This window comes from Ctenocephalides felis, unplaced genomic scaffold (genome assembly GCF_003426905.1).
Source record: "Ctenocephalides felis isolate EL2017-DRISC unplaced genomic scaffold, ASM342690v1 CF-g0.4_SCAFFOLD_03132, whole genome shotgun sequence".
Taxonomy (NCBI): domain Eukaryota; kingdom Metazoa; phylum Arthropoda; class Insecta; order Siphonaptera; family Pulicidae; genus Ctenocephalides; species Ctenocephalides felis.
Window position 1 is genome coordinate 5,956 of NW_020539286.1, and position 13,305 is coordinate 19,260.

Below are 13,305 nucleotides of genomic sequence, written 5' to 3' on the forward strand. Positions count from 1 at the left end.
TTGGAGATACGGAGCTAAGTATGCAAAAAAATGGCAGTTTTTGATAGAACTAAGAATCCGATTTGAATGATTCCAAAAAATTTGCTTGTGTTGACAAAACGATTGTTTTTGGGAGAAGAAAAAAAATCTTTTATTTCATTATTTTTAAATTATTTTTGTTTAAATATCAAAAATCATTCGGATTCTCAATATTGTGATTCGATACGAGAAGTTCCAGCAATTTGCTTCAAGGCACTATGCCATACACCACTAGTTTTAGATTGCATCATATATTATTTTCATGTAATAATAATAAATTATAAAACATTACACTTGGTGAACATAATGAGATATAATTCTAATTTTGATACCTTAGAATGATGTGGAAGCTTGAATCATCATAATGACAAATAAATGCTCTAAAAGTTGAACATATTTATCAACGCGTTGTTGATTATTTTTGCAATCAAAAATAACTTTTGGAAAAAATTCGGAAGATTTTATAATTTTCATTTCTAAATAGATTCAATTTGAATTTGCATTGAAATACAACCTTAGCGACGAGAAGTACTGCTGAAATACTTTTCTTTTCATTATATAACCATCATTGCGTCTGCATTCGTACATCAAAATCCAACATCAACAAAGTTGCGTACAACGAGTAATCGTATAAGATTGCTCCATTAATGGGTTCGCCTCACAGCTACTGGAGGCGACCCATTCCCTTACCCAAAGCTCCTGGTTCTATTCTCTATCCAGCATTTGGCGAGCGTCGCCCCATTCCTCGATCTTGTGTTCTTAAAGCACATCTAATCCAGACAACCTTTCATCGGAAGCAATCAAGAAACGTCTTAAGGGCCAATTGAACCATCGTCTGCCGTTAATCGATCTACCAGATCCCCACTGTAGTTAAGTAGAAATACTAGATCTGTAATGAGTTTAGTTAATTCAAAATAGGGAATGTTATAGTAGTTTTATCAATTAAGCTCAAATTAAGCTTCTAAATCTATTAATCAGTATTTACTTATTATCAACTTTAATACATTTTATTTATGTTTTATAGTTCTTTTATAAATGCCTGCCTTTTTAACTTCCCGTAGGGCAAGTTATAGTAATCGCAAAAAATCAAAAATTAAAATTTTTATTTATCTTTACGTTTCAAAGGTTTTTGAACATTTTGGCATACTTTAGAAAAAATTGATGTATGTGTGTATGTATGTGCGGATACAAATTTCCGTCGATGAGTTCGAGAACGCCGATCAACCGATTTGAATAATTCAAAACACATTCGATTTTTATTGATAAGGAGATGTGCTGATTAGTTTTTCGCGAAGGCAGGTCTAGCCGTTCCGAAGATACGGGGCAAAAAGTCCAAAAAACGGTAACTCAGTTTTTAAAAGAACGGAGCGTCCGATTTTTATTAATTCAAAAAAAAAATACTTGTATTGACAAGATGAACGATTGATTAAATTTTTGAAAAGGCAGGTCTAGTGGTTATGGACTCTCAATAAAAATTTGTTAAAAAATTGTCATTTGGCGGTACAAAATGTTTATTGGATATAGGTACATCAAATTATCAGATATTTTATAGAAATTTTAACAATCTGTACACATTTTGTCTAATTTTTTTTGGGTTCTGTACCAAGATTTTTACCTACGTTACGGAAAGTTCCAGATTTTTGCTTTAAGGCACGAATGTAATCATCAATGTTATGCTAGTTAGATGATATTCTACATTTGATACTTTTTGTTTGTAGAGGTCATTGAGAAAAAATATACTATTTTTTACTCAGTTTTCTATTACAGAGAATATGAGTTTTCCTATATTAATTTAACGATGCTCAAAACTATGCGTTTAAAATTACAGCAAATTTTATATTACATTTATTTCTTTTATTGTAACTTCCTTTGCTAATTTATTGTATTTTGCCGGTCAGAGAATCGGGGTTAATTACCCCAAATAGAGAAAAATTTAAATTTTTTGGAGGTAAAAAGTATCTTTTTTAATTGTTATTTACTGTATTTGCTTCAAAGTTGCCCATATGGAGGGTAATCTGTTTTCGCGATGGGAGTAATATCAACTTAAATGAAAAAAAGAAAAATTGGGGTAATGATTAAAAACGTTCCTCGACCCCTCATTTAAAATGTAAGTCTTAAAACAAAATTAAACAAATTACATGTAACAAATTTACCAGATAATAGATACTGTCATTCATATAACCATACAAAATTAGACGTCGAGTTTGTTCAAATAAATTAAAAATAATAATTATATAATGTCTTTATTCATTGAAAAATATTTTTTTATGGAATTTAAAAGAGTCAAACAATTTTGCTAATATATTATTGCCTAATTATATTACTTTTTTTATTAATTAGTTATATAAATAAGTAACAAAAATCTTTATCTGAATATTTGTGTTCGTGATATTTTTAGAGTATTATTCCTTAGTCATATATATTTGAAAGAAAATGTATTAATAGCTTTACGTGAAAACTATTTCAATTCAGAATTGTTGAGCTAATAGCCTTAATGGCATTTTGTTTAATTTATTAGCACTGTAAATGCTTTCAAATGTATCTTACTAATGCATTGATTCAATCTATTATAAGCGAAACCGTACACTATACTCTTTGAAAACGCGAAGGAATAATCTTATTCGCTGAGATAATCGATTTATATATATATATATATATATATATATATATATATATATATAATCAATAAAAAATATTACCAATTTATCAATAAAAAAAAGGTCAATATTATTATTAAATTGACTATGTGTGCTTCGACACTCAGTTCTATATCATCATTCAAAAATTCAAGTGAATATTAATTACAAAAAAAGATAAATGAAGATAAAGAGATAAGTTTATTAACACAGAACATTTAAATAATTGTAGTGTGATTAGAATTGAATTTAAATCAGTGCATTTGAAGTAGATATATTAAATTGATATATTAGATTAAAAATGAAATGTATTATATAAGCAATATAATAAAAATAAAATACATTATTATATAAGTACTAGAACCAATTAAAACTAATTAAATTAAAATTTAATTGCTCTTAAGTAGCACCTACTTTCTCCGGGATCAATATTTTAACTTTACAAAACTTTGATTAATTTCAAGAGAAAAAATTATAAAAATGAATGCAAACAACAAAATTGCAAATTTACCTGTTTTGTATAATTGCACCTTGGTACTTACATACAACTGTCGGTTGTATTTCGAAGGACATCAGCTGCGGTGTCCGAGTGGTTAAGGAGATGGACTTTGAAATCCATTGGGCCCTGCCCGCGCAGGTTCGAATCCTGTCCGCAGCGTTTACTTTTTAATAAAAATTATGTTTTATTATAATTTATAATCTACATTATCGTGTTAATTAATATTATGAAAAAATATTTATTTTCAAATGGCACATACGCTATTTAATCCGACTTTCCCAACCCGTCTGCACAGAGGCAGGACATGAATCACTCTTTCGTATATAATTTCTGAATACTAGTTAGTTCTCATTTTATGTTAGTTGATATTTACAACAATGATACAAAATATGGTGAACAAAAATACTCTTAAGTTCTGTCCAGTTCATTTATTGGTCCGAAAAAAGAGTGAAGTCGAAAACAGAGGACTGTGTTCCTTGTTCCCAGTTAAGCCTCTATTATACGAAATTTGATAAGTTGCTTTCAGAATTACAAATTTTAATTGACTTTTATCAATTGAATTTTCTATCATAACTTCCCTTATGAGAAGTTTATGTTTTCATAAAAAATCCGATTAACTAATTTTATGTTTTCTCAACGTTTCATGCCATTCTGAATCGAATGAGACCAAATTTGGAAAAAAGTATGCGTGTGCTGTGTGAAAAGATTTTTTACTACAAGTCGACGTATGCGTAAAAACGGCTGGACCGATTACAAGAATTTAAATGCCATTTGATTTCTATGGAACTTTTATTGGTGATATAAAAAATGGTCTTCTAGAACTTACTGAAATATTATGGCTTTACGACAATTAATTTAATTTTAAAAATTCATCAAAGTTTGAGAAAATAAGTATTAAGTTGAAATTATAATTAGACGATTTACTTGGTATAACGATTAGAGTACTTGGTCTTAATGAGCATACTAAACCATTAAAGCCCTACGGAAGCTGGTTCAATTATAAAAATGGTTGATTTTTGAAAATTTGCTTTTAGAAAATACTCCGAGTTAAAGTGTTTGTTCGTTTTCAATTATGTGTAATAAATCCACTCGGAATACTTTTAATCACTCATAAATTAATTTAATTTTTTATTGATTAAGTCGATTATTTACACATATCGGGAAGTTCATGTAACTTGCCCCAAGGCAAAATACTAATACCAATTAGTTGAAGCTAATATTGTACCCAAAACAGAATTTACTGACAATCATTCATACTTTTACCGTTTGTTACCAGTGCTGCGGTGTCCGAGTGGTTAAGGAGATGGACTTGAAATCCATTGGGCCCTGCCCGCGCAGGTTCGAATCCTGTCCGCAGCGATTACATTTTACTTAAAAATAAAAAAAATCATGATTTTGCTGTATAAACCTTAAAAAATTAAAATTATTAAGTATTTCAGAATTAAAATTTACAATATTTAAGAAAAAACATAGAGTTACAAACATAGTCTCTGATAACTTGATCGTGTTCAAATTATTTTGATGTCTTCATAAATATGAGTTTTAAACAAGTCTATTACTGTTTTTTCTGACAGCAGACATATTATTTAAAATAAGATATCTGAAGAAAATAGACTTTAAACTTTTATTAAAAGATATAAATTGAAAAAAAAAAACAGTAATAATTGATAAAACTGTTTTATTTTTTTTAAATACATTAATAAATTAATTGGTATGGATAGTAAATTGTATTAAAGATCAGCAATACAAAGAAGTTCATGTTTTCATTACTTGACCGCCTACACATACCAGACTTTTCTAAGAACGATTTAAATTGTACATTTCCTCCGACATCATAAACACATCATTCTCCAACGAAATATATATTGCTTCATTAAAAGATTAAAAGCAAAGCACGGGCATCTTTCTCGCAATCTTCGGAAGAACATACATAGTTGTCGATTATATAACACATGCATTTCTTAGCAAAAGGATATTGATTATATTCGTATCAAAGAATACATTATTTATATGGTGCACATTTTATATCAAACCCGGCACATTCGCTGGCGAGCGTTTTCTTAGAGTAAAGGATGCATTCACGTTGCCAATATGTAATATATTTATATGTTTATTCAATATCAAAATTTACTTATTGATTAATATATATATACACACATATATATATATATATATATATATATATATATATATGTAATGTAATTAATAATACATAATGCAATTAATATTTTCAAAAGTTATTGAAAGCCAGATTGATCAATAACTAAAACTTTTCAATTACAATTCAACTTGCATTTTGCATTCTGAATAAACAAATATACTATGGACCACATCGGCTCATTTATATTTATTATTGTTTATTCAAATTTTTGTATTTCATTAATTATTTATATATCTTTTGCATATCTATTAGCTAGCATCAAAGCAATATTCAATACATATTATTTTATTGCATTTACATGATTAAGGTCTGAATACTAACCACAGCTATATTAAATATATTATGATCAGATAAATAGCATGATAATTCATTCAGAGTAAATTATTAAAGTATATTCATTCAGAGTAAATTATTAAAGTATATAAACCAACTTATTGCTTTTTGAAAATTGTTTTTATAGCTTTTGTAAATTGCAAAAATATATAAATTTCGAAGTATGATAGTATTTATGTGCAAACATACTGTTTGATAAGATATATTTGAATTATTTAAAACTGGTTATTTTGAGGTAGTAGACATTTCATATCCAATCTTATTAGAATGAGTACTCAACAATATTTTTCTAGAAACGTGCAAAACTTAATCTATAATACAAAAATGAATCGCAAAATGTATTGGTAAGCGCATAACTCAACAACCCCTGGACCAATTTGGTCATTTTTTCTTTGAAAAGTTTGTAGAAGTCCAAGGATTGTTCTTACGGCGAGAAAAAATCGAAGAATTGCCGGGAAAACCCTAAAAACAGCCCTCTTCCTTTTCACATATAAACGTTAGTATTTTCATATTTTTGCCATCGGATACGGAATATTTACTCAAACGATGGAATGTTTTGGGTCTGAATTTTTTTTACTGTGCTCCAATTTGTATGAAATTTTGAAATTAGGTTTATCTTACTCTCAAGTTCAAAAGTGAAAACAATTCAGACTCCTTTGGTGTATAATAATATACTAATTATAAAAAATAGACTAATTATAAAAAAACAGTTTTATAACGTTTTTCAAAAAAGCAAATGCTTATCATTTTATTTAAAGCAAAGTATATACATTTCGGTATAGACTGTAGTGTAAAAAAACAATAATTTTTAACTAATCGGTAAATATCAGTATAGGTTATTAAAAAAAATTGGAACTTTTGAATTGTAAACATAAGTACAGGACAACGTCTGTCGGGTCATCTAGTTGAAATCATAAAAGTTGTTGAAATAATTTAAAATTATTTAAACTATATAAAAAGAACTAGCTGGTTTCTGAAGCATTCTGCTGATTCTCTGTTACTTCTGGATTGTGAAATTACTGAAATTAATATTTGCGAATACTACATTTGCTTGTGATCTATGTATTATAATTGATACAAATAAATATTTTTTCATTTTATTAAATTATACAATTTTTTTTTCAATTTATCCGAAAATCGCGTGCGCCAAGTGCTCAGTCATGCCAGCGCTCACATTCGCTTCCCAACTCAACACACGCGAAACACTTTTGAAATCGCATTTTAAAAACATTCCAGATTTTTAGAGAGCTTTCTGCAATGCATTACGTTGATATATGTTCAATATAAGTCGCTTGCTTTATTGAATTTTATTAGAAGGATGCCAAGCACTACAGTATAAATAGAATCTGATATATTACAAGAGTAGCGATCTATATACACATGCTAGAGAGCTTTAGAGTACCAATTCATTTGAAGTCTTTTGCCAGAGGAAGAGTTTGTTGAATTTCCACCCGTATGCCGCCGTAAGTACAAGCCCGAGAATTAAATGTGCAAATGGCGAATAGAATGAGACATGCCATGTCGAATTTCCTACATTGTCTTTGCTCAAAGTGCATTCATTGATTTCATATGCATCGATGGATTATTGATACTGACACAAATACAAGAACAATTTTCTTAAAATTTATATATTGCAAGATCTGATTGATGAAAACATAGTAGTTATTAACTTTCCGTAGGGTGAGTTATAGTAATGAACCAAATATCGAAAATGAAAATTTTTGCATATCTTCACGATTCAGCGGTTTCTGAACATTTTGGCATTTCAGAGAAAAAATTGATGTGCGTGTGTATATGTGTGGAGACATTTTTAACTTCCCACAGGGTAAGTTATTGTAATGGGCCGAAAATCGAAATTGAAAATTTTTACATTTCTCGACGTTTTGAAGGTTTCTGAACATTTTGGCATACTTCAGAAAAAATGGATGTGTGTGTGTATGCGTGTATGGACACAAATTTCCAGTCACGTTTTCGGGCGCACAAATCAACCAATTTGAATGGTTCAAAAACATTCGATTTCTATTGATAGGGAGATGAGCTGACTAGTTTTTTGCAAATGCAGGTCCAGCAGCTTCGGAGATAAAGAGCAAAGAGTGCAGAAAATAGAAATCGAGTTTTTGAAAGAATGGAGCATCCGATTTGAATGATCTAAAAACCATTCAATTAGTAATGATGGGAAGAAGTGTTTATTAGTTTTTAGCAAAGGCAGGCCCAACCGTTACGTAGATACGAAGCAAAGAGTGCAGAAAATAGAAGCCAAGAGAATTAATTTTTACATTTATAAAATGTTAGTTACACGTGAACAATCAATTCATTTCTTTGATTTTTTTTTCAATGAAGTTGTTCTTCTTTTATTACTATTATTTTTCGATACTGATTTGCAGTCAAGAAATTCGATATCAATCATAAATGAGATTTTCTGAGCATATTCTCTGAGAGGAATACTCTGACTTTTATCAACCCACTTCCTATTTTTCATCTATAGGGTTTTGATTTAAGGTGATCCTCGAACGGATAAATATGATTTCTTCAGTGCTATTTTTCGATATCCATAAATAATTTAAAAATATATAAATCGGATGCTACTCCGTGAGTTTTGAAATAGTTTCCAGCAGCATTTCGCCATTACTATAAACAACTTCAAAAAGCTCACACGAATATTTCCGTGTGCGAAATGCACATATATATCGAATGTTTTGCGGACAAACTTTATTTAAATTTATACACCGTTACTTTCATACCACCGATCTATACAGGCGCATCTGCCATAAATCCTTTTGCTGTTTTCCTCAAATGAAATAATTCAACGACAAATTGATCTATAGACAGGAAGGTAGTAGCAGGAGCCATCGCGTGGAATTCTACGATACGTGAAATTTTGAAACCACAACTAAACATTTTTATATTTGGAGATTTACTTTGATAAAAAAATTAATTTTGGTTTAAAACCCAAGACTATTGACTTAAGTTTCTATTTCTTATTTTCATGCAATCAATTTATTCGAAGCAATGATTTTATCAAAAAAATATAAATCTTGCTTCAGTAAAAAGCATTTTGTTACTTACAATAAGGCTTTTACTATAGTGGTAGTATATTGATTTATAATAAACTGCTTACAAATGAATAAAAATATTAATACAAAATATGATGTTTAATCTAAAATTAAAAATGTAAATATCATGACTATATTGTTTTTTTTTATCATCCAATGTGAAGACTCGCTCTGATCTTGTAGGCGAATTTGTAGAGAAATTTCTAGTAGAAATATGATTTTTACAATATTTGTATAATATTCACACGTAATCACTGTAATAATTATAGTATAATTCAGATTTTCTATTTGTTTTTCAAATTTGTAAAAATTTCAAGATTTGTACAAAGAGAATTTTTATCAATATACTCTTTAACACTTGGGTGATGGCATACACTTTAAGTTAATTTTTTTTATCAAATAGGTGATCTCCAGTAAACGATTTTGATTCACTATTTGCTGCACTTTTTAATAATCCAATATCAATTTATTTTCTTTTCTCCTATCTCCTATCAATATATCTTAGTGGTAATCAATTTTGATAAGATTCGAAAATCACATTGGATACCTGGTAAGGGATATCATACTCGAAAAGGGCGTGGTGCATACATTTCGTTGAATTGGCAATACAGACAATTCGTCTAGGAATTGATTTAATCCGTTGGAATCCATATATGTCGTGAATTCGGATATATTGATTTAATTTAGGCAACTGCAATTGGTTTTTTATACGAGAGCTTGACCAGAAAATTAATGATTCAATTCAAATTTAAATTCAATTGAACAAAACAATTGTTAATTTTACGTTGGAAACATTTTAAAATATCTAACGATTCTGGTCTCTGCATTGTAATATAACACCCATCTTTTCTCTATTATCAATAAGAGAAATGAATTTCTTAATATTCTTTAAGGACAGTTTTAGAACAATTATGCCTTTTTATGAAGAAGTAATTATCATTATACTCCAGTTGGCAGAAAAACAAAGCTTTCTTTAATTAGTTTTCACTTAAAGCAGTCTATACCACGACATTCTTCTGATTTAATTTTATTCTCAGATTTCAGTCACTTATCATAATAGAATATTTTTAGAGATCACTTATAAAGATAATTAAAAATGATCAAAGTCGATAGTTTCAACATGGTACAGTTATAATATATAATAGTATATGGGAATACAGGGTGTTCTTTGTGCTTTTATGAAATTCACTTTTATAATAATTATGCATACTTATTAACTTCCCGTAAGGCATGTTATAGTAAGCGCAAAAAAAAGAAAATGAAAATTTTTATATATCTTTACGTTTTAAAGGTTTCTGAACATTTTGGCATACCTTAGAAAAATGGATGGATGTGTGTAGCGGATACAAATTTTTGTCGACGATTTTGGGAACACGGATCAACCGATTTGAATAAAACATTCGATTCGTATTGATAAAGAGACATACTGATTAGTTTTTGGCGGAGGCAGGTCTAGCCGTTCCGAAGATACGCGGCATAAAGTGCCAAAAACGGTAACTCAATTTTTAGGAGAACAGGGCGTCCGATTTTAATAATTCAAAAAACATTTCACTTGTATTGACAAGATGAAGAACTGATTAAATTTTTGAGAAGGCAGCACTAGCGGTTAGGGACTCTCAATAAAAATAAGTTAAAAAAATATCATTTGGCGGTCAAAAATGTTTATTTGGCTTATGCACATCAGATTATCAGATATTTTATAAAGATTTTCTTAATGTGTACACATTTTGTTTAATTTTTTTGTTGGGTTCCGTACCAAGATTTTTAATTTCGGTACGGGAAGTACCAGCAATTTGCCTTAAGGCACGATGCCATGCACCCTACTAGTATTATATTAGGTTCTAGGTATACAAAGTCATCACTTTGCGGACAAAAGTTTTTAAACCTGGTACCAAAGGTTGTTTGATACCTGACTTATTGTTAGTCATTGTTTGTACAAACCTGTCTTTGCACCCTTAAATACGCATATGTGTTAGTATAGTAAAAAAAATCACATATCTTTATGCGTGTACCATACATAGAAAGAATAATGAAAAAATAAGCTCATGGCAATCTCGGCGCAAAAATCGTTTCGGTATTGCAGGCGGGTGCGGGCGGGCGAACAAAAGAGCTTATCGCGTTTCCAATGGAAACTTTTTACTCGCCTGTACTCGCTTTAATTGGATTTTTTTAATGAAAATCACAGAATTGCTTAAGTTTTTGCAATGACTCACGTATATTCATTAAATTAGAGTTATAAACCGTCCGGCGCGGCGGCGTGCGTTTCTGCTCTTTTTGTTATTTTTTTCATTTCGCCTCACTTGGGGCTCGCCCTTGTTTCGTAATAATAAATTAATGCAATACACGCACATTCGCATATGTATGCATGTGTGTTTTTCATATTTTTCCATTTTATTAATAAATGCATTTACTCTCGAAATTGAGGAGCTTGACAGGAATTTAAGAAAAATGTCTCTGCTACTAAAGAATACTGTTATTGAAACTTATTTAGAATTTCTGAGCTTAATTAAAATGTTATTAAATTTCAAATAAAAAATTTCGCTTTTTTATATGAAGTCGACTGTAGCTATTATTTCTTTTGAATAATAAAATTTTGGATATGTGCATTTTGAAAAAGCTTAACCCATATGGTAAATTTGTTATTTTTGCAGCAGGAAGTTAAATCATACATTATTAATTATGGAATAGAAACAAAAATCAAACAAAGACCAATATAAATATCCAAATTTTCATTTAATTACAGCACATCTTTAAGGTTTTGAATTTAGATTTTTAACTTCCCGTAGGGTAAGTGCTGATTAGTTTTTGGTGAAGTCAGGTCCAGCCATTTTGAATATACGGGACAAAAAGTGACAAAAATGGTAATTCAGTTTTTGAGGCAACGGAGCGCCCGATTTGAATAATTCAAAAAATATTTTACTTGTATTGACGAGATGCAGAATTGATTAAATTTTGGAAAGGCGGTCTCTGTATATTATATGTAGGGCAGTCATTTTGTTAGCTTTTTTCTAAATATTATTAAACCTGAAAAATATTCCTGGGAAGTATTATTGTAAGCCCTCTTTCTACGTGCAATGAGCGTGCTTTTTATAAGTTTGATTTACATAAATGCAAAAAGTGTAATCTGAGGCCACTGAATTTGAATAGAAACTATTTAAAATTAGCATTTACTATTTTTCAACTACATATTTTTCACTATTTTTTTTTTGTTAGCCCTCATTATGGTGGAAAGCAATATTTGGTAGTGGTACCATGAATATTTTGAGGAGTCTTTTCTCCTACCAGATAATAATAATATAGGTATATATTTATATATTCTTTGCTTAACATCTATGCTCATATTTGCACAATTTCGTACAAAATTTTATATTTTCGGATTACAAACAATGCGCTTAGTCGTCTATGTTACACTTTACACTTCGACTCTTTTTTCCGAATAGAGTAATGTCATACATGAAAATGCAAATATCTGTGTACACCGCTTCTGGTTTTATTTTGAAAACTTTTGTTGACATTTTCTGGTACAAATATCGTGTTTACACGACTACATCGTTTTAGTGGAAATACAGCACATAACATTTTCGCTAAATAAATTCACTCTCTAAAGAAAACAAATAATGCACCAACTTTGTTTAACTATGACACAAACTTTGACACAAACACGGTTTAGAAGAAATTTATTTCACGAGTATAATGAAACGCGATAATTCACTAACAATAACTTCAGAATAATTAATTTACTTGTACTACATATTAATGTAATGCAATTTATTTTGATTAATTAAGTTGTAGTTTGGCACCTAAATGGGCACTATTTTATATAAATTATAGTGTTTAAAATCTTTTTCTATCAGTCTTTTTATACATGTCTGAAAGCTTGCTTTTCTACTTCTACTTGTAATAAATTGTAAATTTTTGCACAGTAGACATATACAATTTTACAATAATTTGTATTGTGAAGTTATCTATTTATTTAGTAATTGTCAATTCAATTGTTCAATTTTAATTCATTTGCGTATTATAATTGTATTTGTGCACGTAGGCCAGGGACAACATGTCAATTACGACTGGTGCATTATGATATCAAAATATCACATTTTATAAAGTTATTAAAATATTTTTTTTAGAGATGTTATAATCTTCTTCAGGGATGTTAGTAATAAAAATATAGCGCCTTAGAGAGTTTATGACTTGGAATTAAACTCAACAATGTTTGCCTTAATGCACGCGGCTTATTAAGGACAAACTATATACAGTGCATCTGATCCTTTTAATGCATTTTCTTAAATATTACAAATTCATACACAATCTCATTGTTCTTTGTGTTATTGTATAATACTTGAAAAGACGACATTTAAGAATCCAGGGATTGTCAAGAATTTTTGAAAGGAACGAAATAATAATTGTCTGATTACAATATATACACGGTGTCCCAGACCTTGACGTCGAGCCGAAACGGGGTGATAGTATTGACCATAACCACCCTAAAAAAAAAAATAGAAAAATAATTATCTTATGGGATTTTAAGTGCAATCCAGAGCTTGTAAAAAAATAGATTTTTGAGAAATTGAAAATTTTACAAAAATTGACTTTTTTGGAAAAAAA

The 13,305-nt window shown here is 29.3% G+C and overlaps 2 non-coding genes across 2 annotated transcripts; both read left to right on the top strand.

The window, feature by feature from the left end:
* Positions 1 to 3,229: 3,229 nt before the first annotated feature.
* On the top strand, positions 3,230 to 3,312 carry Trnaq-uug. The gene has a single exon. It is a non-coding gene; the product is annotated as a tRNA-Gln (tRNA).
* A 1,118-nt stretch (positions 3,313 to 4,430) lies between these two features.
* Trnas-uga lies at positions 4,431 to 4,512 on the top strand. The gene has a single exon. It is a non-coding gene; the product is annotated as a tRNA-Ser (tRNA).
* The last annotated feature ends 8,793 nt before the right edge of the window (positions 4,513 to 13,305 follow it).